At 43.6% G+C, this 26637-nt stretch overlaps 1 non-coding gene across 1 annotated transcript; it reads left to right on the top strand.

Annotated features, from left to right (window-relative positions):
* The first annotated feature begins 23117 nt into the window (after nt 1-23117).
* LOC132829731 (U2 spliceosomal RNA) lies at nt 23118-23311 on the top strand. The gene has a single exon (XR_009646269.1). It is a non-coding gene; the product is annotated as a U2 spliceosomal RNA (small nuclear RNA).
* Nucleotides 23312-26637: the final 3326 nt, after the last annotated feature.

Raw genomic sequence — 26637 nt, 5'->3', positions numbered from 1 at the left:
TGGGTACTCTAAGTCAAAAGATATCAGGGAAGAGAGCTCAAAGGGATCAAACACTCCACCCTTTGGCAAAAATCAGGTTTGCATAAACACAGAGTGTGGGAAGTGAGGGGGAAGAAGAAGAAAACGGACTTTGGATCTTTGGTGTTAGAATTGAAGCTAAACAGTTGCTCTATATCAGCAACAAATATCCTGTGTAAGACTATCTCTCAGTCCAAAATAACCTAGCAGAGGCACATAAGTTCAATTTGGTCCTGAGCTTGTAAATATGGGTTGGAAAACTGAATTCATTGGGCTGAGAGCAAGGACAATAGTTTTGGCACATTACCAATGCCCATGAATGTGAATGAAGGCTCTAAGAAAAGCAAAGAAGAAAATGAGGACTGCAGATGCTGAGTGGAGAGTATGGTGCTAGAAAAGTACAGCAGGTCCGGCAACATCCGAGGAGCAGGAGAATCAACATTTCGGGCATAATCCCTTCATCAGAAATGAAGCTTGTGGGTCAATGCTGAGAGATAATTGTCCTTGTTGTCTTGGGAGGGGTGGGGTTCAGGGGTGATGGTGCATGAAGTGGAGGAGATATGTTGGGGGGCATCATCAACCACGTGGGAAGGGAAGTTGTGATCAAAGAAGAAGAAGGGCTTCTGGGACTTTTTGAGGTGGAATTAGTCATCCTGGGAACAGATGCAGTGGAGGCAGAGGAATTGAGAATAACGATTGGGATTTTTACAGGAGATAGGGTGGGAGGAAGTGTAGTCTAGATAGCTGTGGGAGTCAGTGAGTTCGTAGAAAATGTTAGTGTTAAGTTGGTCACCATTGAAGATAGAGAGGTCCAGGAAGGAGACAGAAGTGCCAGAGATGGTCCAGGTGAATTTAAAGTCAGTGTGGAATGTGTTAGTAAAATTGATAAACTGTTCAACCTCCTTGTGGGAGCACGAGATGGCGCCAATACGGTCATCAATGTAGCAGAGGAAAACGTGGGGAATGGTGCCGGTGTAATGGCGGAAGATAGACAAAGAGACAGGCATAGCTGGGGCCCATGCGGGTGCCCATGGCTACTTCTTTCATCTGGAGGAAGTGGGAGGATTCAAAGAAGAAAGTATTGAGGGTGAGGACCAGTTCAGCCAAACAAATGAGAGTGTTAGTGGTGAGGTACCGGTGGGAACGTCGGGAGAGGAAGAAACGGAGGTCTTGAAGGTCTTTGTCATGGCAGATAGAGGTGTATAGGGACTGGATGTCCATGGTGAAAATGAGGCTTTGGGGACCAGGGAAACAAAAGTCTTGGAGGAGATGGAGGGTGTGGATGGTGTCCCGAATGTATCTGGGGAGTTCCTGGACCAGGGGATAGGGAAGTATGTGCATATGAGTTCGGTGGGGCAGGAGCAGGCTGAGACAATGTGTTGGCCGGGGTAATCAGGTTTGTGAATCTTAGGAGGTAGGAGGTAGAACCAGGCGGGGCGGGGCTCCCAAACTATGAGGTTGGAAGCTTTGGGTCAGAGATCCCCTGAGGTGATGAGGTTGTGTATGATCTGGGAGATGATGGTTTGGTGATGGGAGGTGAGGTCATGATTGAAGAGGCAATAGGAAGACGTGTGTTCGGGTTGGTGCCTGGCTTCAGTGGTGTAGAGGTCAGTGTGACCCCACCCCATCCCACCTCAGGGTTTGACTGAGTGGCGTCAGTGGAGGCTGAAGCAGTTGCGCCACGGTGGCAACAATGGGAACGGAAATGATGTTCTGGTGAGGCCTTGCATTGATCTCAGTGGCAGTGGATCGTGCAGCAGTTGTGGTGGTGGTGGATCCAGTAACGGTCGCAGAGGTCATGGAGGCAGCGTAGTAAGCTGTGGCTGCGGGCTGTCAAGAGGTGGGGACAGAAGTGATGGCATCGTTCGCCACGGTAGTGGTGGCTGGAGCGGCTGCATGGCTGATGATGGCCGAGCAGCTCCAGAGGGCAAGGGAAACCATCTCCATCTCCATCAAGGGTGACTGACTCAACACGGACATCTCCAGCGACTCCCACAGCTACCTGGATTATAACACCTCCCACCCTGCCTCCTGCAAAAATGCTATCCCTTATTCCCAGTTCCTCTACCTCCACCGCATCTGCTCTCAGGAGGACCAGTTCCACCACAGAACACACCAGGTGGCCTCCTTCTTTCCCCTCCCATGTAGTCAATGCTGCCCTCCATCTCATCCACTTCCCACATCTCCCCTTTCCAACACCACTCCTCCAACCGCAACAAGCACAGAACCTTCTGGTCCTCACCTTCCACTCCACCAACCTCCGTACATAGCATTGTCCTCTGCCATTACTGCCACCTACAAACAGACCCCACCACCATTTCCCTCCCCACCCCTATCTGCTTTCCATGAAGACCATTCCGTCTGCAATTCCCTTGTCAGGTCCATGCACCCCACCAACACGCCCTCAGCTCCCGGCACCTTCCCCTGCCACTTCAGGAAATGCAAAACCTGCGCCCACACCTCTCCCCTCACCTCAGTCCAAGGCCCCAAAGGCACCTTCCACATCCATCAGAGTTTTACCTGCATTTCCACGCATGTCATTTACTGTATCTGTTGCTTCTGATGCGGTCTCCTCTACACTGGAGAGTCAGGACATCTGCTTGCAGAAATCTTCAGAGAACATCTCTAGGACACCCGCACCAACCAACCCCACCACCCTGTGCTCGAACACTTCAACTCCCCCTCCCACTCCATCAAGGTGCTGGGCCTCCTCCCTAACCACCTGATGCCAGGTGGAAGAACACCTCATCTTCCCCCTTGGAAACCTCCAACCACATGGCATCAATGTGGACTCCACTAATTTTCTCATTTCCCTTCCACCACTTATCCCACTTCCAACCTTGCAACTCAGCACCGCCTTCATGACCTGTCCCACCTGTCCGTCTTCCTTCCCACTTATCTGCTCCACCCTCCTCTCTGACCTATTACCTTTACCCCCACCTCCATCTACGGATTCCACTCTCAGCTACCTTCCCCCCAGACCCACACCCCTCCCAATTATCTCTCAGTCCCCTCAGCCCATATGCCTCATTCCCGATGAAGGGCTCCTGCACGAAATGTCAATTTTCCTGCTTCTCAGATGCTGCCCGACCTACTGTGCTTTTCCAGCAACCCATTTTCGACTTTTATGTAAATGTGTCAGGAGCCCACATTCTGGAACTGCCTCCCTAAAGTATCCCATCTCCTTCTTCTTTTTCTTTAGGCCCTCTTTGAGAACTATCTATTTGACCAGACTTTGATCACACACTTAATATCCTCTTCCTTGCTTCAGTCTACATTTCATTCCAAGGATGCCACCTCCCCCATCCCATGAAGTGCATTAATTGTTTTTCCTATGTTAAAGACTGCATGCAGATACAATTTGTTACTGCCATAAACAATCTAAGTATGGACAGTCAAAAAGTCAAGTAGCATAAATAGAGGCAGTGAGTACAAAAGCAGGGAAGAAACGCTGTACCTTCATAAAGCTGTGGTTAGGCTGTAATGAGACTTTAGCATCCAGTTCTGGTCACCACATTTAAGCAAAAATGTGTGGAAAGAAGTTGGGGATTTTGCACCAAGTAACTCACTTCCAGTCTCTCCAAATCTTGCCTCCCATCTGCAAGGCACATGTCAGGAATGTGATGAAGTACACTCCACTTGCCTATTGCAGCTCCAACAACACTCAAGAAGTGTTGCACCATCCAGGAGAAGACTGCCCACTTAATTGGCACCCCATCGACCACTTCAGCTTTTACTCCACCACTGATGCACAGTGGCAGCAATGTTCACCAGTTACGAAGATGCACTACAGTTCCATCAATATCACCATCCAACTGGTAACACCAATGACCTAGAAGGATAAGATCAGCAGATGGATGGGAATACGGCCACCCGGATGTTCCTTTCCAAGTCACACACTATGCTAACTTGGAAATATCTTCTATTAAGTGTCACTGGGTTAAGATCCCGGAACTCCCTTACCAACAGTGCTGTGGATATACTTGCACTCAAAAGATTCCAGTGGTTCAAGAAATCAACTCCACATAACCTACTTAAGGACAATTAGGGGTGCGCAATGAAAATGGGTCTGGCAATGATGCCCACATCTCATCCTCTCCAAATGTCTCCGATTGATTTATTCGAATTTGGAATGGCAAAAAACCCTCATTAGGGATAGTCAGCATTGTTTTGTGCAAGGGAAATCATGTCTCACAAACTTGACTGAGTTTTTTGAGGAAGTAATAAAGAAGATTGATGACAGCAGAGCAGTAGACATGCTTACTTGGTTAGGCTTTGCCAAAGTTCCAAATGGTAGTCTAATTAGTAAAGTTAGATCACTTTGGATTCAGGGTGAGCTTGCTAATTGGATATAAAATTGGCTTAATAACAGGAGACAGAGAACGATGGAGAGTTGTTTTTTTGAACTGCAGGCCTACTACCAGCAGTGTTCTACAGGTTGTTGTTTGCCATTTATAAAAATGATCTAGATGAGAATATAGAAGAAATGCATTTGCAGATGACACCAAAATTGGTGGTAGATTTAGAAAGAGATTTTGGTCAATGGGCTGAGGAGTGGCAGATGGAGGTTAACTTGGATAAACGTGAGGTTTTGCATTTTAGTAAAACAAACAAAAGCAAGACCTTTACAATTAAAAGTAGGGCCTTGAGTAAAGTTGCAGAACAGAGAAATATAGAGGGTCAGGTACATAATTCTTTGAAGTTTGCATCATATGTAGACAGGGTGGTTATAAGAAGATGGTTAGCACATTTGCCTTCATTGATCAGATCTTTGAGTTTGGGAATTGAGGTTGTACAGAAAATCAGTGAGGCCACTTTTGGAGTACTATGTCCAGTTCTGGTCACCCTTTTATATGAAGGATAGTATTAAGCTGGAGAGGGTTCAGAAAAGATTTTCCAGGATGTTGCTGGGAAAGAAGGGTTTGAGTTATACGGAGAGGCTGGATAGGCTGGGACTGTTTTTGACTGGAGCGTGGGAGGTTGAGAGGTAACCTTATAGAATTTTCTAAAATCATGAGGGATATTGACAATGTGAATAGCACTTGAAGATCACGTTATATCATTGACTGTAATGCATCATGAGGTCTGGTTCTGGATGTTATCTAGATAGTAGGTTCCCACTGCCCTCTTTTAAACTCCAGCTCCATTTGTCAAACTGAATTCATCGTAATTAAAGACATATAGCTTGATAGCACTGACTCCCAGGGGTCCAGGCGCCCTTGCTTTGATCTCCCGAAGAACGGCTTGGAAATATATTAGTGACGGCCTGTGTTTTTCTTCCTGGGATTGATGCCATTCTGCCCAAGTCCAGATGGTGTCTAAAAATTATTTTTAAAATCAACCTCCTGGACATGGGACTTGAACCCAGATATTTTGGTGCAGTAATAGAGACACTGCCACTGCACCACAACATCTCTCAGATGATGTTTCTGCAATATTAATTCAACACAAGTTAAATAAACATACCGCAATAACAGATTGAAGTGAAAGAGCCAAGCATTTCACCTGTCACCCAGTTCACAGCCTACCTGTGGGCATGGAAATGCTACTAGCTCATCTGCCAACATCAATTCTACATTTGCTTTTATGCAAATGTCTGTACCGTTGGGAATTCAAACACCATTATCCTGGATCCTTTTGTGTGAATCTCTCTTTAAAAGAAATCCAATTTATACAGTGTTTTTTAAAGGCATGGTGCATCCGACCATAAGACACTAAGATATAGGATCAGAATTAGGCCAGTTGACCTATCGAGTCGGCTCCACTTCTCAATCGTGACCAATATGTTTCTCAACCCTATTCTCCTTCCTCCTCCCTCATTCCTTTACCAACCAATAAACTACCTCTCTCTCTTAAATAAACTCAGTAACTTGGCAATGAGCTCCGCAGATTAACTACCATCCAGCTGAAGAAACTCCTCATCTCAGTTCTAAGGCATTGTCCCTTCATCTGAGGCAGTGCCCTCAGGTTCTAGTGGAAAGATCTTCTCTATGTCCACTCTATTCAGGCCTCTCAGTATTCTATAAGTTTCAATCTCATCACCTCCTCATCCTTCTAAACTCAATCCAATATACATCCAGAGTTCTCAACTGTGGCTCATAGGACAATCCCCTCATACCCAGGATCATTCTTGTAAACCTCCTCTGGACCTCCTCCAAGACTAGCACATCTTTCCTCAGATAGAGGGCTGAAAATGCTCACAGTATTCCAAACAGAGTCTGGTAAATGACTTATGCAACCTTAGTGGTGCATCTCTGCTCTTGTATTTTAGCCCTTTTTGAAATGAATGCCAACATCTCATTTGCCTTCCTAAATGGCCAACTGAATCTACAAATCAACCTTAAGAGAATTCTGAGTGAGGACTCACAAATCCCTTTTTGCTTCAGATTTCAAAATCCTTTCCCTATTTTGAAAATAGTCTCCATCTCTATTTTTCCTACTAAAGTCCATAACCTCACACCCTTCCACATTATATTCCACCAGTCACTTCTTTGCCCATTCTCCTAGCCTGTCCAAGGTGTTCTGCAGCCTCCCCACTTCCACACCACTCCCTGTCCTTCTACCTATCTTTGCATCATCTGCAAACTTACAACAATGCCTGCAGTTCATTCATTCAGATTGTTAATGTATAACATTAATAGTTGTGGTTCCACACCTGCAGAAATCCACACCACCACTAGCTGCCATTCTGAAAAAAAAGACCTCTTTGTCCCCACTCTCTGTCTTCTGCCAGTCAGCCAATCCTCTATCCATGTCAGTAACTTGCCCCTAAAACCATGGGCCCTCATCTTATTTAGCAGCAGCTCGTGCAACTTCTAGCCAGAGGTCTTCTGGAAATACAAATAGATCATATCCACTGGCTCTCCTTTACCTAATTTGCTTGGACCTCCTCAAAGAATTCTAACAGATTTGTCAGGAATGACCACCTCTTGAAAAAGCCCTATTGACCATGTACTTCTAAGTAATCTGTAATCTCATCCTTAACAATAGGCTCTAAAACTGACCAATGTTTTCCTGTTTTCTGCCTTCCTCCTTTCTTAAACAGGGGTGCTACATTGGCCATTTTTCAGTCCTGTGGGACTCTCCCTGAGTCCAGTGAGTCCTGAAAAATCATCAGAAATGTACTATCTCCTCAGTGATCTCCTTCAGAACTCTGGAGTGTGGTCCATTATTCCAGGTGAATTATCTGCCTTCAGACCTTTCTGCTTCCCCAGCACCTTTTTTTAGTGATGGCCAATACATTCACTTCTGCCTCCCCAACACTCTTGAATTTCTTGTATGTGACTGGTATCTTTCATTCGGAAAACTGATACAAGGTACCTAATCAGTTCCTCTGCCATCTCTTTGTTCCCCATTCCTACTTCTCTAGCCTCATTTTCCAGTGGTCTAATATCCACTCTTAAAATCATAAATTCCTTATACTTTGGAAGTAGACAATTTAGCCTATCAAATCCACACTGATCTTCCAAATAGCATCCCACCCAGACATACCTCACTACCTTATCCCTGTAACCCCCATGACTGATCCACCTAGCCTACACATCCCTGGACATTTTGTGCAATTTAGCATGGCCAATTCACCTAACTTGCACATCTTTGGACTGTAGGAAAAAACAGGATCACCTAGAGGAAATCCATGCAGGGACGAGGAAACTCCACACAGGCAGTCACCCTAGGGAGGGATCAAACCTGGGTCCCTGGCATTGTGAGGTAGCAGTGCTAATCACTGAGCCACCATGCAGCCCGCTTTTTGGAGACATAAAAAAAACTCTTGTAACTTTCTTTTATATAATGAGCTAGCTTACTCGCATGTTTCATCTTTCCCCACCTATTTGTTGGTTTTTGGTTATCCTCTATTGGTCTTTAAGGCTTCTCAATCACCTTGCTTCCCACTAATCTTCACAACTTGCATGGTTCGCCTTCTGCAGTCCCTTGTCAGCCCTAGTTGCCTCATTCTCCCTTTAGTATGGTTCCTCTTTAGGATGAATTTCTGCTGTACTTCCTGAATTATCCCCAGAAATTCCTGCCATTGCTGCTCCACCATCTTCCCTGCTCAGCTCCCTTTCCATTCAGTGTTGGCCAACTTTACCCTTGTGACTTCTTAGTCATCAATACTCTATCATAAAACCATTACATCTGATTACAATTTCTCTATCACAACCTGCAGTGTGAATTCTATTACAGATTATCCAACATTCGATTAACTGAATTTCAGATTGTCCGAACAAGATCGCAAGGTCCCGATGCTTGGCTAACTATGTTATCCGGCATTCGATTATCCAACATTACATTAATTGAATGTAATACTCTCCACCCATGTCCTTCAGATAATCAAGGTTTCTTTGTATATCATGGTCATTGCACTCTAGGGGTTCCTTCACCTTAAACTCCCTAATCAAGTCTGCCTCATTACACATCACCAAATCCAGAACTGCCTGTTCCCTAGTAGGCTGTACCACAAGCTGCTCCAAAACATGATCTCATAAAAACTCTATGAATTCCTTTTCTTGCAATCTGCTACCAACTTGATTTTCTCAGTCTATCTGCATATTAAAGTCTTGTATTCCTCGATATCATTATATCCCGTTGCCTTGTTGCATTGATTTGTGTGGACATGTATAGCTTCAAGTCTACAAATGCTGCTAGGTCTCTTTCAGTTTCAAACATTCCTATGGTAACATCGCTCTTGAGTTATATGGACTGGTTGTTATGAACCCGTTAAGTGCCTTTCCCCTTCACACCAATTAATAGATTGTTTGCCCCATATCCATTTTGTGATCAGCTGGACTTTGCTTGGTGTAGCGTGATGCCAGGTTTCAGCAGTGACCACTGCTAAGATTGAAGCAATCCCCAAGGAGAGAAGACTATGGAGACCAAGGTGAAAGGGAGTCTGGGATACTCGACTGGAAGGCACCATTGAGGGATCATGTGGTAGTGGAGGGGAAGCTTCAGAGACCAGGAGGAGAGTGTTAAAGGCCGGGGTGGAGGGTGTCTGGCCTTGAAAGGGAGAGGAATGCTTCTAATGGGTACCAGACATCCCCCCAAAGAAGTACCCCCTAGATTGCCCAACTCTAGCTCTCCCACTGAATGACTTGGTCCTACCATTAATAAAATAGCAACAGGTCCAAGTTGAGACCCTTACAGAAACATGGCTACTTGAGAGTTTCGAGAGGCCCAAGGACAACTGGACCAGCTGACATCAATATATAATATTCTTTAAAGTGGGAGACGTTGGAGGCATTGAGTGGGAAGTCAGTAGACAGGGCAGGTGTTGCATTTTATGAGCCCCCGCAACAAATTGCGTTCAAACATGTCAGTAACAGTCTGTAAAACCAAGCCCCCATGCCTTATCAGTTCTTCCTCCTGTGAGTCATGCTTCATATGTGTCAGTATTAAGCTGAATCTGCCATTATTCTGCAACCATATCAATCTTGTCCAATTAATTTAATAATTTCTGATCTGTCGCTTGTCCCTTTGTTTTAGTAACATGTGACCAATTGTCATTGGATCATATAAGCAACTGAGAAGCAACCCTGATCACATAACTCTATGACAGAATCAGCACCTACTGCTTTCCCACTTTAAGTCAACTTCTTCGTTATTTCCATATATTTAAGTTTAGTCAGTATATGCTTATTTGGGGAATCTTAACAGAAGCTGCTTGAATGCTAAGGCTCAGTGACCCTTAACACAATCCATTGGAGTTACCTCTGTCTCAATTGGTAAACAGCTCGATTGATCAAGTTCATCTTCTACTTCCATTCATGGAGCAACAGCACACAGATAAATCTCAATATTCCTCTTGATGACTAGTTCTATTGTTTTAATAATGTCACTCATGGGTCGGTAATTGCCCGTGAATATGGGCATTTTTTAAGTATGGGCACCATAGTAACCTGTTCCCAAACTACTGATAGCTCATTGGCAATGAGTCTTTTCCCTAGTCTTTCACAGACTGTGAGCAAATATGCTATTTTTCCATTGGGATTCAGTTGCTTTGACAACTTCAGCTGGTCTTGAGTTGTCATCTCATTTATAACAAAATTATTAAATTTGCATTTAATATTTTCATTTTGGTACTACAATTTTAAAGGTATTCTATTTATCTTTTACTAAAATATTGTTGAACAATTTTTTTTAGAAAGTTTGTAGCTCAGGTTGAGGTTCTGGATGTAGGTTTGCTCACTGAGCTGGATAGTTAGGTTTCAGACGGTTCATCATTATACGAGGTAACATCGTGCATGAGCCTCTGGTGAAGCACTGGTGTTAGTGACTCACTTTCTTTTTATGTGTTCAGGTTTCCTTGGGTGAGTGACATAATTTCCTGTGGTGGTGTCATTTCTGTGGTGATGAACTCACAGGAACAATAGAACTCCTGTTGTGTGTATATGTTTGGTTAAGATATTCATTTAATTCAATAAAGTTGACTTTTAAATATTACAAATTATAAAATCTTACAAGTGTTTGAACAGCATGTAACATGATACACATCTCTTGTGAATGAGAAGATAGTCGTGCAAAATTTTATCCATTTGTATTCATCGTTGGGTTTGATTCTAGTCATTGCCTTTATGTTTGTAATTGTTTGCTTGCTGCTCTGTTTCAGATAATTTCTGCTACTAATCTGCTTAGCTCAGTTGCTGTGGTCTTTTCCAGGTCTGATTTTGCTTCTCAGGTCATCAGCTCAATGTATTTCAGCATTTCCTTCCAGTCATCCCTTCTCATTTCCGTCTGTGTTGGTGTGAGTAATATTTCCTCTATTTCATTTTTAAATTCATGTGTTAATTGATATCGGAAGCATACTTGTTTTAATGCATTTGTTAGTTTTGCAGATGCATTTGTCATCAACTGCAATGAGAGGATTCCTCTCATTTTTCACCCTTGGGACAGTAAAGAGCCCCACAGTTGAATAAAGAGAGTACAAAGGATGGCATCACATAGGGTCCAGAGGGCTCCAAAGATCACACAATCGTCGATCCAACATAGGGAATGAATTGACCAAATGGTTATTTAATTGGAACCTCTGCAATCCACCTGGTTTGTAAAAAAGATTTTTAAAAAACAAGGAGAAACATAGAAGGCAATGCCTTAATATTAGTACTTTGAGATCATGGAGAATTAACAAAACGCCTGAATCATTGGAGCGAGAAACAGAAGATGTCCAAAGTGATATCGACTGAGCCAGAATTAATAGCCTGTGAATTAAAAGAGAAATTCTTTTGTCAGCAGATATTTATCTCACAGAGAGGTATGAAGTAAATTCCCTTATCATGATTGTGTGCTATAGCTGCTTTGTTTGGAATACTGGTTGTAAAACTAGTTGCACAACTCACTCTCACGTGGAGCAAAGCAGCAAGACAAAAACTAAGATTGAAAGAAAGTAAGAAATTGTTCACATTTCTAGGAGAGAGAGGCAGAGACAGTGACTAACTATTTGTACCATGGTCGCTGAACTGAATATTAACTCTTTGCGGTCTGGTTTGTGCACTTTCATTCATTAGAGGTGGGCTGCACGGTGGCACAGTGGTTAGCACTGCTGCCTCACAGCGTCTGAGACCCGGGTTCAGTTCCCGACTCAGGCGACAGACTGTGTGGAGTTTGCACATTCTCCCCGTGTCTGTGTGGGTTTCCTCCGGGTGCTCCGGTTTCCTCCCACAGTCCAAAGATGTGCGGGTCAGGTGAGTTGGCCATGCTAAATTGCCCGTAGTGTTGGGTGAAGGGGTAAATGTAGGGGTATGGGTGGGTTGCGCTTCGGCGGGTGGGTGTGAACTTGTTGGGCCGAAGTGCCTGTTTCCACACTCTAAGTAATCTAATCTCCTTGACTGTACTCAATGGAGTTTAGAAGGATGAGGGGGAATCTGATTGAAACTTAAAGAATACTGAATGGCTTTGATAGAGTGGATGTAGGAAAATGTTTCCATTGGCAGGAAAGACAAGGACCTGAGGACTCACCCATAGAGTAAAGGGAAGACCCTTTAGAATGGAGACAAGGAGAAACTACTTCAGCTAGATGGTGGTGAATCTGTGGAATTCAATGCCACAGAGGGCTGTGGAGACCAGCTCATTGAGAACATTTAAAACAGAGATAGATAAGTTCTTGAGTGCCAAGGGGATCAAAAGTTATGGAGAGAAAGCGGGAGACTGGGATTGAAAAACCTATCAGTCACAATTGAATGGCAGAGCAGACTCAATGGGCTAAATAGCCTAATTTCTGCTCCTATGGGCTTCTAGAACATAGAACAGCACAGCACAGTTCGGCCCTCAATGTTGTGCCAACCTTTTATCTACTCTAAGAACAAACTAACCTACATACCCTACATTTTGCTATCATTCATGTGCCTATCCAAAAGTTGCTTAAATGTCCCTAATGCCTCCGACTCTACTTGATTCTCGCTTCAGACAACTGTCTGTGTAGAGTTTGCACATTCTCTCCATATCTTCATGAGTTTCCTTCATGGTACTCCGGTTTCCTCCTGCAATCCAAAGATGTGCAGGCTAGGTGGATTGGCCATGAGAAATTGCCCATAGTGTCTAGAGATGTACAAACTAATAGAAGTAACCGGGATTGCAAGAATAGGTTAGAGGGCATCAGTCTGAGTGGGATGTTCTTTGGATCATCAGTGTGGACTCAATGGACTGACAGTGCATTGCATGCACCCACCACTCTCTGAGTAAAGAACCTACCTCTGATATCTGGCCTCCAATCACCTTAAAATTATGCCCACTTGTGATAGCTATTTCCGCCCTGGGAAAAAGTGTCTAGTTATCGACTCTATCTATGCCTCTCACCATCTTGTATACCTCTATCAAGTCACCTCTCATCCTTCTTCGGTCCAATGAGAAAAGCCCTAGCTCCCTCAAAATTTCTTCACAAGACATGCTGTCCAGTACAGGCAGCATCCTGGTAATTCTCCTCTGCACTCTCTCTAAAGCTTCCACATCCTTCTTAAGATGAGTTGACCAATACTGAATGCAATATTCCAAGTGTAGTCAAACCAGGGCATTATAGAGCTGCAACATAACCTCACGACTCTTAAACTCAATCCTCCTATTAATGAAAGCAAACACAGCATATGCCTTCTAAATAATCCTGTCAACTTGGTTGGAAACTTTGAGGGATCAATGTACATGGATCCCGAAATCCCTCTGTTCCTCCACACTGCCAAGAATCCTGCCTTTAATCCTGTATTATGCATTCAAATTTGACCTTCCAAAATGAATCACTTCACATTTTTCCACATTGAACTCCACCTGTCACTTTTCAGGCCAGTTTTGCATCCTGTCAATGTCCCATTGCAACCTACAACAGCCCTCCACACTATCCACAACTTCACTAACCTTCATGTTATTGGCAAACTTACTAACCCACCCTTCCACTTCCTCATCCAAGTCATTTATAAAAATCACAAAGAGCTGATGTCCCAGAACAGATCCCTGTGGAATACCACTGGTCACCAAGCTCCAGGCCAAATACTTTCCATCTACTACCAATCTCTTGTCTTCTATGGGCCAGCCAATTCTTATCCAGACAGCCATGTTTCCCTATATCCCATACCTCCTTACTTTCGGAATGAGTCTACCATGGGGAACTTCATCAAAAACCTTGCTAAAGTCTATAAATACACATTCATTGCTCGACTTTCATCAACATGTTTTGTCACATGCTCAAACAATTCAATAAGGCTCGTGAGGCATGACTTGTCCCTCACAAACCCATGCTGAAAATGCATTTCTGGAAAAGCGCAGCAGGTCAGGCACCATCCAAGGAGCAGGAGAATCGACATTTCAGGCATAAGCCCTTCTTCAGGAATGAGGAGAGTGTGCCAAGTAGGCTAAGATAAAAGGTAGGGAGGAGGGACTTGGGGGAGGGGCATTGGAAATGCGATAGGTGGAAGGAGGTTAAGGTGAGGGTAATAGGCCGGAGTGGGGGTGGGGGCGGAGAGGTCAGGAAGAAGATTGCAGGTTAGGAAGGCAGTGCTGAGTTCAAGGGTTGGGACTGAGACAAGGTGGGGGGAGGGGAAATGAGGAAACTGGAGAAATCTAAGTTCATCCCTTGTGGTTGGAGGGTTTCTAGGCGGAAGATGAGGCGCTCTTCCTCCAGCCGTCGAGTTGCAATGGTCTGGCGATGGAGGAGTCCAAGGACTTGCATGTCCTTGGTGGAGTGGGAGGGGGAGTTGAAGTGTTGAGTCAAGGGGTGGTTGGGTTGATTGGTCCAGGTGTCCCAGAGGTGTTCTTTGAAACGGTGCGCAAGTAGGCGGCCTGTCTCCCCAATATAGAGGAGGCCACATCGGGTGCAGCGGATGCAGTAAATGATGTGTGTGGAGGTGCAGGTGAATTTGTGGTGGATGTGGAAGGATCCCTTGGGGCCTTGGAGGGAAGTAAAGGGGGAGGTGTGGGCGCACGTTTTGCATTTCTTGCGGTTGTACGGGAAAGTGCCGGAAGTGGAGGTTGGGTTGGTGGGGGGTGTGGGCCTGAGTCACGGAGGGAGTGGTCTTTTCGAAATGCTGATAGGGGAGGGGAGGGAAATATATCCTTGGTGATGAGGTCCGTTTGGAGGTAGCAGAAATGACAACAGATGATATGATGTATATGGAGGTTGGTGCGGTGGTAGGTGAGGACCAGTGGGGTTCTGTCCTGGTGGCGATTGGAGGGGCGGGGCTCAGGGGCAGAGGAGAGGGAAGTGGAGAAGATGCAGTGGAGAGCATTGTCGATCACGTCTAGGGGGAAATTGCGGTCTTTGAAGAAGGAGGCCACCTGGGTTGTTCAGTATTGGAACTGGTCCTCCAGGGAGAAGATGCATCGGAGACAAAAGAATTGGGAATATGGGATGACGTTTTTACAGGGGGCAGAGTGGGAGGAGGTGTAGTCTGGGTAGCTGTGGGATTCGGTTGGTTTATAGTAAATGTCCGTGTTGATTCGGTCGCCTGAAATAGAAATGGAGAGGTCTAGGAAGGGGAGGGAGGAGTCTGAGATGGTCCAGGTAAATTTGAGGTCAGGGTGGAAGGTGATGGTAAAGTGGATGAACTGTTCAACCTCCTCGTGGGAGCACGAGGCAGCGCCGATACAGTCATTGATGTAGCGGAGGAAAAGGTGGGGGGTGGTGTCAGTGTAGCTGCGGAAGATGGACTGTTCCACATATCCTACGAAGAGGCAGGCATAGCTGGGCCCATGCAGGTGCCCATGGCAACTCCTTTGGTTTGGAGGAAGTGAGAGGATTGGAAAAAGAAGTTGTTCAGAGTCAGGACCAGTTTAGTCAGTCGAAGGAGGGTGTCAGTGGAAGGGTACTGGTTGGTACGGTGGGAAAGGAAGAAGCAGGAGTCCTTCGTGATGGGGGATGGAGGTGTACAGGCACTGGATGTCCATGGTGAAGATAAGGCGATGGGGACCGGAGAAGCAAAAAACATGAAGGAGGTGGAGGGCATGGGTGGTGTCCCGAATATAGGTGGGGAGTTCTTGGACTAAAGGGGACAGGACCGTGTCGAGGTATGCAGAGATGAATTCGGTGGGGCAGGAGCAGGCTGAGACAATGGGTAGGCCGGGGCAGTCAGGTTTGTGGATTTTGGGCAGGAGGTAGAAACGGGTGGTGCGGGGTTGTGGGACTATGAGATGGAGGCGGTGGATGGGAGATCCCCTGAGGTGATGAGGTTATGGATGGTCTGGGAGATGAAGGTTTGGTGGTGGGAGATGGGGTCATGGTCAAGGGGGCAGTCCTTTGTAGGATATGTAGAACAGTCCATTTTCCGCAGCTACACTGGCACCACTCCCCACCTTTTCCTCCACTACATTGATGACTGTATCGGCGCTGCCTCGTGCTCCCACGAGGCGGTTGAACAGTTCATCCACTTTACCAACACCTTCCACCTCTCTCAGACTCCTCCCTCCCCTTCCTAGACCTCTCTATTTCTATCTCGGGCGACCAAATCAACCCGGACATTTACTATAAACCAACAGCTACCTAGACTACACCTCCTCCCACCCTGCCCCCTGTAAAAATGCCATCCCATATTCACAATTCCTTCGTCTCCACCGCATCTGCTCCCAGGTGGACCAGTACCAATACCATACAACCCAGATGGCCACCTTCTTCAAAGACCGCAATTTCCCCCTAGACGTGATCGACGATGCTCTCCACCGCATCTCCTCCACTTCCCACTCCTCCGCCCTTGAGCCCCACCCCTCCAATACCCACCAGGACAGAACCCCACTGGTCCTCACCTACCACCCCACCAACCTCCATATACATCGTATCATCTGTTGTCATTTCTGCCACCTCCAAACGGACCCCACCATCAGGAATCTATTTCCCTCCCCTCCCCTATCAGCATTCCAAAACGTGACTCTGTTATCAGGTCCACACCCCCCACCAACCCAACCTCCACTCCCAGCACCTTCCCTGCAACCGCAAGAAATGCAAATCTTGCACCCACACCTCCCCCCTCACTTCCCTCCACGACCCCAAGGGATCCTTCCATATCTGCCACAAATTCACCTGCACCTCCACACACATCATTTACGGCATCCACTGCACCTGATGTGGCCTCCTCTATATTGAGGAGACAGGCCGCCTACTTGCGCACAGTTTCAGAGAACACCTCTGGGACACCTGGAACAACTAACCCAACCATCCCGTGGCTCAACACTTCAACTCCCCCTTCCACTCCACCAAGGACATGCAGGTCCTTGGACATCTCCATCGCCAGACCATAGCAACTTGACGGCTGGAGGAAGAGCGCCTCATCTTCCGCCTAGGAAACCTCCAACCACAAGGGATGAACTCTGATTTCTCCAGTTTCCTCATTTTCTCTTCCCCCACCTTTTCTCAGTCCCAACCCTCGAACTCAGCACCTCCTTCCTAACCTGCAATCTTCTTCCTGACCTCTCCGCCCCCACCCCCACTCCGGCCTATTACCCTCACCTTAACCTCCTTCCATCTATCGCATTTCCAATGCCCCTCCCCCAAGTCCCTCCTCCCTACCTTTTATCTTAGCCTACTTGGCACATTCTCCTCATTCCTGAAGAAGGGCTCATGCCCGAAACGTCGGTTCTCCTGCTCCTCGGATGCTGCCTGACCTGCTGCGCTTTTCCATCAACACATTTTCAGCTCTGATCTCCGTCATCAGCCGTCCTCACTTCCTCACAAACCCATGTTGACTATTTCTAATCAAGCTATGCTTTTCCAAATAATCATAAAACCTGTCTCTCAGAATTTTCTACAATAATTTACATACCACCGACGTAAGACTGACTGGTCTTTAATTAATTCCCAGGGTTATCCCTATTCCCTTTCTAGAACAAAGGAATAACTTTTGCCACCCTCCAATAATCTGGTTCTACTGCAGTAGACAGTGAGGATGCAAAGATCATTGCCAAAGGCACAGTAATCTCTTCCCTTGCTTCCTGTAATGACCTTGTGTATACCCCTTCTGTCCCAGTGGACTTATCTATCCTCAGGACGTGTGGATATTATTAACCGACTGGGCTCTTTCCAGTGCCAGAGGGTTTGTTTTTGAATAGGCTTCCAGAACAAAAACAAGAAGCTAGAAGTGGGAGGCGTGGTGACTCAGTGGTGCCTCACAGTGCCAGGGACCCAGGCTTGATACTCGCTTCAGACAACTGTCTGTGTAGAGTTTGCACATTCTCTCCATATCTGCATGGGTTTCCTTCATGGTACTCCGGTTTCCTCCTGCAATCCAAAGATGTGCAGGCTAGGTGGATTGCCCATGAGAAATTGCCCATAGTGTCTAGAGATGTACAAACTAATAGAAATAACCAGGATTACAAGAATAGGTTAGAGGGCTTCAGTCTGAGTGGGATGTTCTTTGGATCATCAGTGTGGACTCATTGGGCTGAATGGCCTGCTACCACACTGCTGGGGTTCTATGATTCTTGTGGAGGTAAAGTCTTTGCTGAAATTGAGATTGATAAATTTACTTGATACACGTCGTTAGTTCAAACATGGAATGGGAAATTCAAATAAATGTTAAAGGTCAAATTAATTTAAATCTTTAAATTCAAATTTAATACAAGAACCAATGAAAACAGTCGAGGTGGTTTAATTTGTATCAGGGAAAATAGAGATAGATTATTTCAGAAAAAAATAAGTTGAAACTTGCGAGCCCAACAATAATGCAGGGTCTGTACACAAAAGAAACTTGAGCCAATTGTTGGCAGTTTGGAATGTGGAATAATTATGAATGGAAGGAAAGTCAAATATAATTGAGCAAGTTACATTTGAGAAAATTGGATGTACCTTTTGTAAGAAAGACCAAACAAGAGAAAGTTAGCAATGCTTGAAATTACATAGTAATAAAGTTTGGTTATCTCTTTTCAAACTATTGCAAAAACATGTTTTGTTTTGCTTTATACTCTAGACAGTAAGATGTCTCCAGGGTTGCTGAATCAGTTATAATGGTAGTTAATTGGACCACATTAAGAATATAAGAATAATAACAGGAGAAAAAAATGACACAATATCAAAATATATGGAAATGGGAATGATTCACCTTGAGTGTAGTTAAATGGAATATATCAAATAAAATCATAGTGTTGATAGAATTAGATAATTGACAATATTTTCTTGTTGATATGTGAGCCCCTGTGAGGTTTTGTTTAAAAGAAAACTGGATTGGTTGATTTGGCCACCACCTGGAACACTGGACTAGGTCACACAGGCACCTCCGACGACTTCTGATGTTTCGAAAAGATCACCTGAAAGTCAAGAGTGAGTAGCAGTGATGGTTGCTCCAGCTGAAGTAACTAACATGCAGGAATGCATTGTGAAAATGCACTGAAGAATGGGCCTCAGACATGTACACCTACTTGACAAAATGATTACTGTGGCCTGGATGAGCACCAAGTTATAGCTTAAATGATAAAGCACTGACACATAATCCAGAGAAATTGACTTTTGGCACTGGTGAGAAGAAGGTAAAAATTGCAGTTGGACATAAGAGAGGGAAATATAATGAAGAAATATCCACAAGATGGGTAAAAATGAAGGAAGAGCTGGAGAATCGTTTAAGTCCATGCATAATCTGTCCCCGGTTAAATACGAGCCAAACTTAAACTTCATCATATGCCTAGTCAGTTTGCAGTTATTGAACAACATGTGCTTACATATGTGAGGCCGTGATTAAGGAGCGGATACAGTCGTGGGATTAAAAACATATCTTCAAAACATGCCGTTCAGAATTAATCATTAAAGGTTAATTGGACATGACAATGAGCAATTGAAAAAGAAAGTGGAAAAGGTGGCAACAAAGAGTTGGGAAACCAGGCATTATTACCTAGGTTAATGCCATAAGATGTAGGCTAAGCACCTGAAGGAAGGAGATGTTGCAGCTACTCATTCCTGAATGTGATAAAATGACAGCTTGTGATTTATTTTAAAATTTACACAAAATGGTGAAAGAAAATTGTAGCTGATGCAGCATTTCCTATAGGTCAAATCATGGCCTTTACAGACAGACAACAAAATATCTGAGTCTTAGTAAGGTGGAGCTAGATTGCGGTCTGTAAGACTCTGATAAAGCAACTCAGATGAAAACCATCTGATTTGAAATTTGCAATTTTTATATGAAATAGAAAAGGAAAGCTTGACTCATTAAATGAAGCCTTTTAAATAATTATATTACATATTAAAGTAGACACATGTACTTGTGCAAGAATATTAGTTTTAATGTATTAGATACTGGAAATTTTAAATGGATTTATGTAGACAGTCAGCCTTGGATACAGCAAATATAGAATAGAATCCTTACAGTATGGAAACAGGCCTCAACAACTCTTTGAAGAGCATCCCATTCTATCTCACCTACCCACCCCAACCTATCCCCGTAACCCTGTATTTCTGATGGCCAATCCAGCTAACCTGCACATCTTTGGACTGCAGGAGGAAACTGAAGCACCCGACGAAACCCTCGCAAACACAGGGAGAATGTACTAATTCCAAACAGACAGTCGATCTAAGGATGGAATCAAACCTGATCACTGCTGCTGTGAGGCAGCAGTGCTAATCGCTGAGACACGATGCAGTCGTAGTTTTGATATACACCTTTGGAAAATCTCAGAAAGGATACCACCCAGAAGCTTGGCAAATGCCTGGGAAGGGACAAAATAGTCAGTGTTGGAATGTGGTCAGTTGAGTGTTTTGTGAGAAGGAACTAGGGTAGGCCATGAAGTTGACCATCACAGATGGGTATTCACAAGATCAAATGTGAAGGTCAGAAGGGAGGTGGCAAATGTTGATGTCACTGTTGCATATAATCATTGCAATGCAAAATATATAAATATGCCATACTTTATTGGGAAAGATAGAATATCCGAGACACATCTCCCATGCTGTGAGGAAAGGAGCTCTGAATAAACATCAATTCGTGTTACTGAACACAGGGCTCAGACTTTTCTTTAAAATGCCTATCCACAGACTATAACAAACATAATACATCAGAGCGGAAGTAGGCCATTCAGAACATTGAGTCTGCTTCACCATTCGATGAGATCATGGCAGATTTTTCTCAACTCCGCTTAGTTGCCTTTTCCCCATAACCCTTGATTCCTCTAATGACTAAAAATCTCTCCATCTCAGCCTTGGATATACATAACAACTCAACTTCAACAGCCATCTGTGATAAAGAATTACAATGATTCACTTCCTTCCAAAAGAAGAAATTCTTTCTCATGTCTGTCCTAACTGGGTGACCCCTTACTCTGAGATTATGCTCTCTGGACCTATACAAAAGGTGGGGAACCTTTTCATGTTGGAAGACCGCATTATGTTAGTCGTAATCTAATAAGGCCACATCCAAGAAACTTCAATTATATATTCTTCAAAATTCACATTTTTTAAAATTGTGGCGGTCAGTCTGTGAGGATTATTTCATTGAATTTTATTTTACTGTCTAGTATTTTAAATACATTCATTTTAAGATTAAAATAAAAATAATAATGGACAAAAAAAATTAATAAAAAATAAAAGATTTGTTCTGCAAAATTTGGATTCATTCAAAAGGCTACACACAATGGCCTAGCAGGCTCCCCACCCCTAATCTAGACTCTCCCACAAGGGCAATGGAATTATCTGCAGCTACGCGAGATGTTCCCCTAAGAATTTTGCTTGTTTTGATCAGAATTCCTCTCATTCTTCTAATTTTCAATGAGTACAGGCCTGACCCAATTAATCCCTCCATACCTGCTATCAATGTAGTGAACCCTCTTTGACTGTCTTCAATATTAATACCTTTGATAAGGGGCCCAAAACTCTTCACAGTATTCCAGCTATGGTGTAACCAGTGCCTTGTATTGCTTTACCAAAATCTCCGTACTTTTATTCACATGGAAATAAAGGTCAATATTCCAGCTGTCTCATGTATTACACATATGAGTTTGATTTGTATCATCCAATAAAACAACCTTCCTGTTCTAACATCCTATCATTTCATATAGCACATTGCTCTTATTCTGATGGTCTGTGACAAACTCTGAATATTGTATTTTGGGGAAATGATAGTGTCATTGGACAAGAGACCTCGGAGATCCTAGCACCTGATGAAAATTAAATTCACTTAATAAATCAGAAATAACAAGCTAGTCTCAGTAATAACAACTGAGAAAACTGTAACTTAATTGTTGTAATGGTTCACTGATATCCTTTAGGGAAGAAAATCCGCCATCCCTATCTGGTCTGGCCTTCAAGTGACTTCAAATATAAAAATATGGCAAACTCTTAACTGCCCTCTGAAAAGGACTCAAAGCTGCTCAGTCCATGGGCAGTTCTGGAGAAACAACAACTGCTGGCTTTTTCAGCAACATCCACATCCTATGAAAGAAGACAAAGCTCAATTTAGCATCATTAGCTTTACCCTAGTTGTAGAGACTATGGTTTTGCACAGTCTTAAACAATATCCTGTTTGACAGCTATTCTCTGGATCAACAAAATTTGCATTAAAGTATCAGCTGTCAATAACCGCAGCTCATTTTATTCCAATAATACGCTTTATTCATAAAAACACATGACAAAACATTTGCAGCTTGAATACATATTACAGTGTTTGCAAGAAAATTTCACTTGCCTCGATACAGTGCATTCCATTAAATACAATTTTAATAGTTTTACAAAATGTATTCTATGTCAGGTATACAGCCTGAGTCCAAAAGCATTTCAAACTGAAAAGTGCAGAAGTAATTGAGATACCACATGGTGCACATTTGAGATGTTTCAATACAGTTCAGTTCTTTTGATTCACAATGTATATTGTAAGGCACATAACCTGAATGGTTCCATAGTTTCCAAAACTTCAGTGCACTATAGCTGAAAGGCCACATACAGTGACTTTTCCCAATTGCACCCAAGCAGCAGCTGGCCTAACCTTTAATGCACCCCCCAGCATGTAGTCCTAGACTTTGGAATGTACTAGTGTGTAACTCTCGGTCAAGAATAACTCTTTGTACTGGAAGACCAACAGTATTTGAACAACAAGGAGTGCATTTCATAGATGAGATGATTGTCCAGGCATAGTTGATGTTTGTCTCAGTATGCATCCCTGACAACAGAACACAGAGTCCAGCATCATGGAATTGCTGGAGTGGAAACATAACGAGTATAGGATTGCATCTGTATGATGTGGCAAATAACTTCGCACACAAATAGCATTCCATTACAACCTTCTATCAATCTGGAATTATGGAGCACAATCTCAGCTGAAACTACCTCACTTTAGGCAGGCCACAGAGAGAGGTTCAGAAGCAAAGAAAAACAGCAGGTTTGTCAAACATCTTATTGAAGTTCAATCCTTTGCAAACTTGCAGCATAACACTGTCAACCTGGAACAATTTTGTAATGTTGCAATGGAATTTAAACATAACAACTTCCTGCACTTTCAAAATGGTTCTTGGATGGATTCAGCAATGAATTAACCTGAAGCATCTTTCTTTCATTCCAGAAAGTCCACACCTTGAGGTTATGCACATACTATGTCACAGATCCACGCAATCTGATGCAATCTTTGAACTGGTTGACAATAGTACCAGACAATTATCTTGTCCTGATACATTCTCAATGTTCTTCCTATGTTCTATTGCAGAAAATAATCTTTGAAGGAAATATTGCTCAGCCTTTTGGCTTGGTATATGTGTAGTTTCTGTTCTTATCAGTTTAATATCTGATATCTCCCGAATATGGGAGTGTTTGTATTAACTTGATTTTTGGAGCAGGGAGATGGATTAATGGCTTGCTCTGTCCTCTCCATGTATCAACTGTTAGTACAGTGCTTTGGGGCAGCACGGTGGCTCAATAGTTAGCACTGCTACCTCACAGCACCAGCATCCAAGGTTGGATTCCAGTCTCAGGCGACTGTCTGTGTGAAGTTTGCGCATTCTCCCCGTGTCTGTGTGGGTTTCCTCCGGAAGATCTGGTTTCCTCCCACAATCCAAAGATGTGCAGGTCAGGTGAATTGGCCATGCTAAATTGCCCATAGTGTTAAATGCATTAGTCAGAGGGAAATGGATCTGGGCGGGTTACTTCGGAGGGTCGGTGTGGACTGGTTGGGCCAAAGGGCTTGTTCCCACACTGTAGGGAATCTAGTCTAATCTGATTGAGCAGATGAATCAATGTGCAATGAGTCTATGAAAAATACCAAGACGAGAAGAAAGGAGTTTTTATTTGAATTGTGATTACATCAGAGAGGAGAAAAAAACTCTTGGAAACAAAACGTTTTGGTCATACTGGAGATCCATTTTAAGGATATTGGATGAGTTGGATCAGTTGGCATCATTTGCAGGTTTTGGTGCCTTCTCATTCTAGGGGGAGGTGATCTGCAATTTGAAAATGATTTCATGGTAATTTTCAAAAAATAACTGGATATAGGCTGAGATAGCAAATATTTGTTGGGGCTATTAAGAGAGAACAAAGACGTGGAATGAATTGGAAAATCCTTTTAAAGAGCCAGAACAAACGCAACGGGCTGAATGGCCTCCTCTTGTGCTATGATTCCAAGGACAACATTTAAAATACGATCATTGAACTACTGAAGGTGTCAGGGTTTGGGAGGGGTCATTGGTGTTGCTGAAAAATTCATGAGATTTAGCACCTTTTAGAATTTGTTGCTGAAATTTTCTTAAGGGATTTCAAGGGAATTAGAAAGGTTTTGCTTCAAGAAAGTTGACATTTCATGCATAACCTGGGGAACTTTAGTTTATATGTTAACAGATTAGGTTTTGGTCTGAAGGGCAGAGGGAGGCAGTGTTACATGAGAGGAGTCATGTGCACTGTTGTGAAATCAGGAAGAAAGCATGCTGCATAATGTCACCGGACCATAATGTTCCAAACTACAGGCTGGATGCCTTTTGAGTGGCACTTCAGGGTCAAAAACTACATGTCGAAGCTTTTGTATTCAAGGGGTGAGAGTGCCCAGTTTGTTCCTGCTCTCTCCATCTCACAGGCAATACTCAGAATCCCTAGTGTGGAAACAGGTGAACACCAAACCTCTGAGGAACATCCCACCTAGACACAATCCCTATGCTATCCCTGTAACACTGCATTTCCCATAGCAAAAATATACCTAGCCTACACATCACTAGACACGATGGGCAATTTAACATGGCCATTCCACCCAACCTAGACTTAGACTGAGGGAAGAAACCAGAGCACCCAGAGGAAACCCACACAGTTACGGGGAGAAAGTGCAAACTCCACACAAACAGTCACCCAAGGATGGAATCAAACCTGGGTCCGTGGCATTGTGAGGCAGCAGTGCTAACCAATGAACCATCAAGCCACCCACATGCTAGGCAAAGACATTTATCTTTTAGATTCATCCCTTTTTACCTCCTTTTGTTGAGATCCAGGAAAATTGATATTGATGTAAATATTGAATTTTTTTTATGAATGCATGCACCCTCATTATAATATGTAAATGACCAAAACATTTCCCATGAGCAGATGTAATCAAGTCTTTCCCATCTCCATTCAAACCAAAGGCAGATTTAAGTTTCAGATTCGGATTCAGGTTTTCTTGCATATTATTATCGGACAACATACGAACCCCATTTGACCTGTATCAGGGAGTCGGGATTCAGTCCTATATTCCGAACATGGTGGAAAGAATAGGGAGGGTTCTGAGGATGGTCATACCAGATTCAAAATGTTAACTCTGTTTCTTTTTCCACAGATGCTTCCATATCTGTGGAGTTTCTTCAGCATTCTCTGTGCATGTTTGGGAGGAAAAGAAGTTCAGTTCAGAGCTTGGAAGAACTGTGAACAGTAAACTATGAAGAAGACCTTACAGAACACCTCAAGGAGAGAGTCAAGTTGATGTAGTGGGATGATAATCATAGAATAAAATCATAGAATCCACACAGGATAAAAATAGGCTTTTTAGCCCATCAAATCCACATCAACTCTTTGAACAGCACTCCCCAGACATACCTCCTACTCTTTCCCTGTAACTCTGGATTTTCCCATGGGTAATCCACCTAACCTGCACATCGTTGGACTGTGGGAGGAAACCCACCTGACACAGGGAGAATGTGCAAACTCTACACAGTCGCCAGATGGTGGAATCAAATCCGAGTCTCTGGCACTGTGTGGCAGCAGTGCTATTCATGGAACAATGATGCCAGCCCCAGTAAGCGGCAGATGAGTTCCAATGCAAAGAAGTGTGAGGTGATGTATTTTCTTTGGGAAAACAGTGAACAACAATTTAAAATAGAGAAACAATTATAATTTGGGGTAGAGTCAGGGTGCAGGAGCAAAGAGATCTGCTGTATATGTTCACAGGTCATTAAAAGTGGTAGGTCAGGGAGAGAGAGCAATAAGCAAAACAGACAGTATCCTCAGCGTGATTTAATAGGGACACAGAATACAAGAGCAAGGAGGTGATATTGAACTTGCATCGCACACTTGTTCCATCTCAGCTAGAGTACTGGATATGGTTCTAAGCACCACATTATAGGAAGGAAGGAAACACAATAGTGGGAGTGCAGAGAGATTTATGAGAATGTTCAAAGGATGAGAAACTTCAGTGATAAGGACAGATTAAAGAAGTTGGGACAGTTGTCCTTGGAGAGAACAAATCTGAGAGGAGATCTCAAAGAGGTTTCAAATGGAAGAGTAGGCTGAACAGAGTAGACAGAGAGTTCCTGTTTATAAAAAAAGACAACATAGATTTAAAGTGATCTGCTAAAGTAGCAAAGGTGAAGGGAGGAAAAACTTTTTACATTCAGTGAATAGTTAGGGTATGGAATGCACTGCATCTGCAATCCTCACTTTCGCCCGATGGAATGCATTACATTGCCTGAAAGTGCAGTGAAGACTGGTTCAATTGAAACTTTCAAGAGAGCTGTGGATGAGGATTTGAATAAATATAAAATGCAATGATCAGGAGGATAAACCAAGAGATTGGCATGAGGTAATGATACTCAATTAATGATTCGGAGCAGCATGATTCACCAAATGGCCTCTTTCTGTATCATAACACTTCTGTGATTCTGAGATATAACTTATGAATCCAACAAGTAAAATAGCACAAACAGCACTTTCATGATGGTATTGAGTTATTTGTGTGCCATCAAAATAAAAGTGCAAGTGGTCTGTTGGAGAATGTTTTTGATCTCATTGGAAAC

Source organism: Hemiscyllium ocellatum, chromosome 29 (genome assembly GCF_020745735.1).
Source record: "Hemiscyllium ocellatum isolate sHemOce1 chromosome 29, sHemOce1.pat.X.cur, whole genome shotgun sequence".
In the NCBI taxonomy this organism is placed as follows: Eukaryota; Metazoa; Chordata; class Chondrichthyes; order Orectolobiformes; family Hemiscylliidae; genus Hemiscyllium; species Hemiscyllium ocellatum.
The sequence above is the reverse complement of the archived record's forward strand: the minus strand, read 5'-3'. Positions and strand labels throughout refer to the sequence as shown.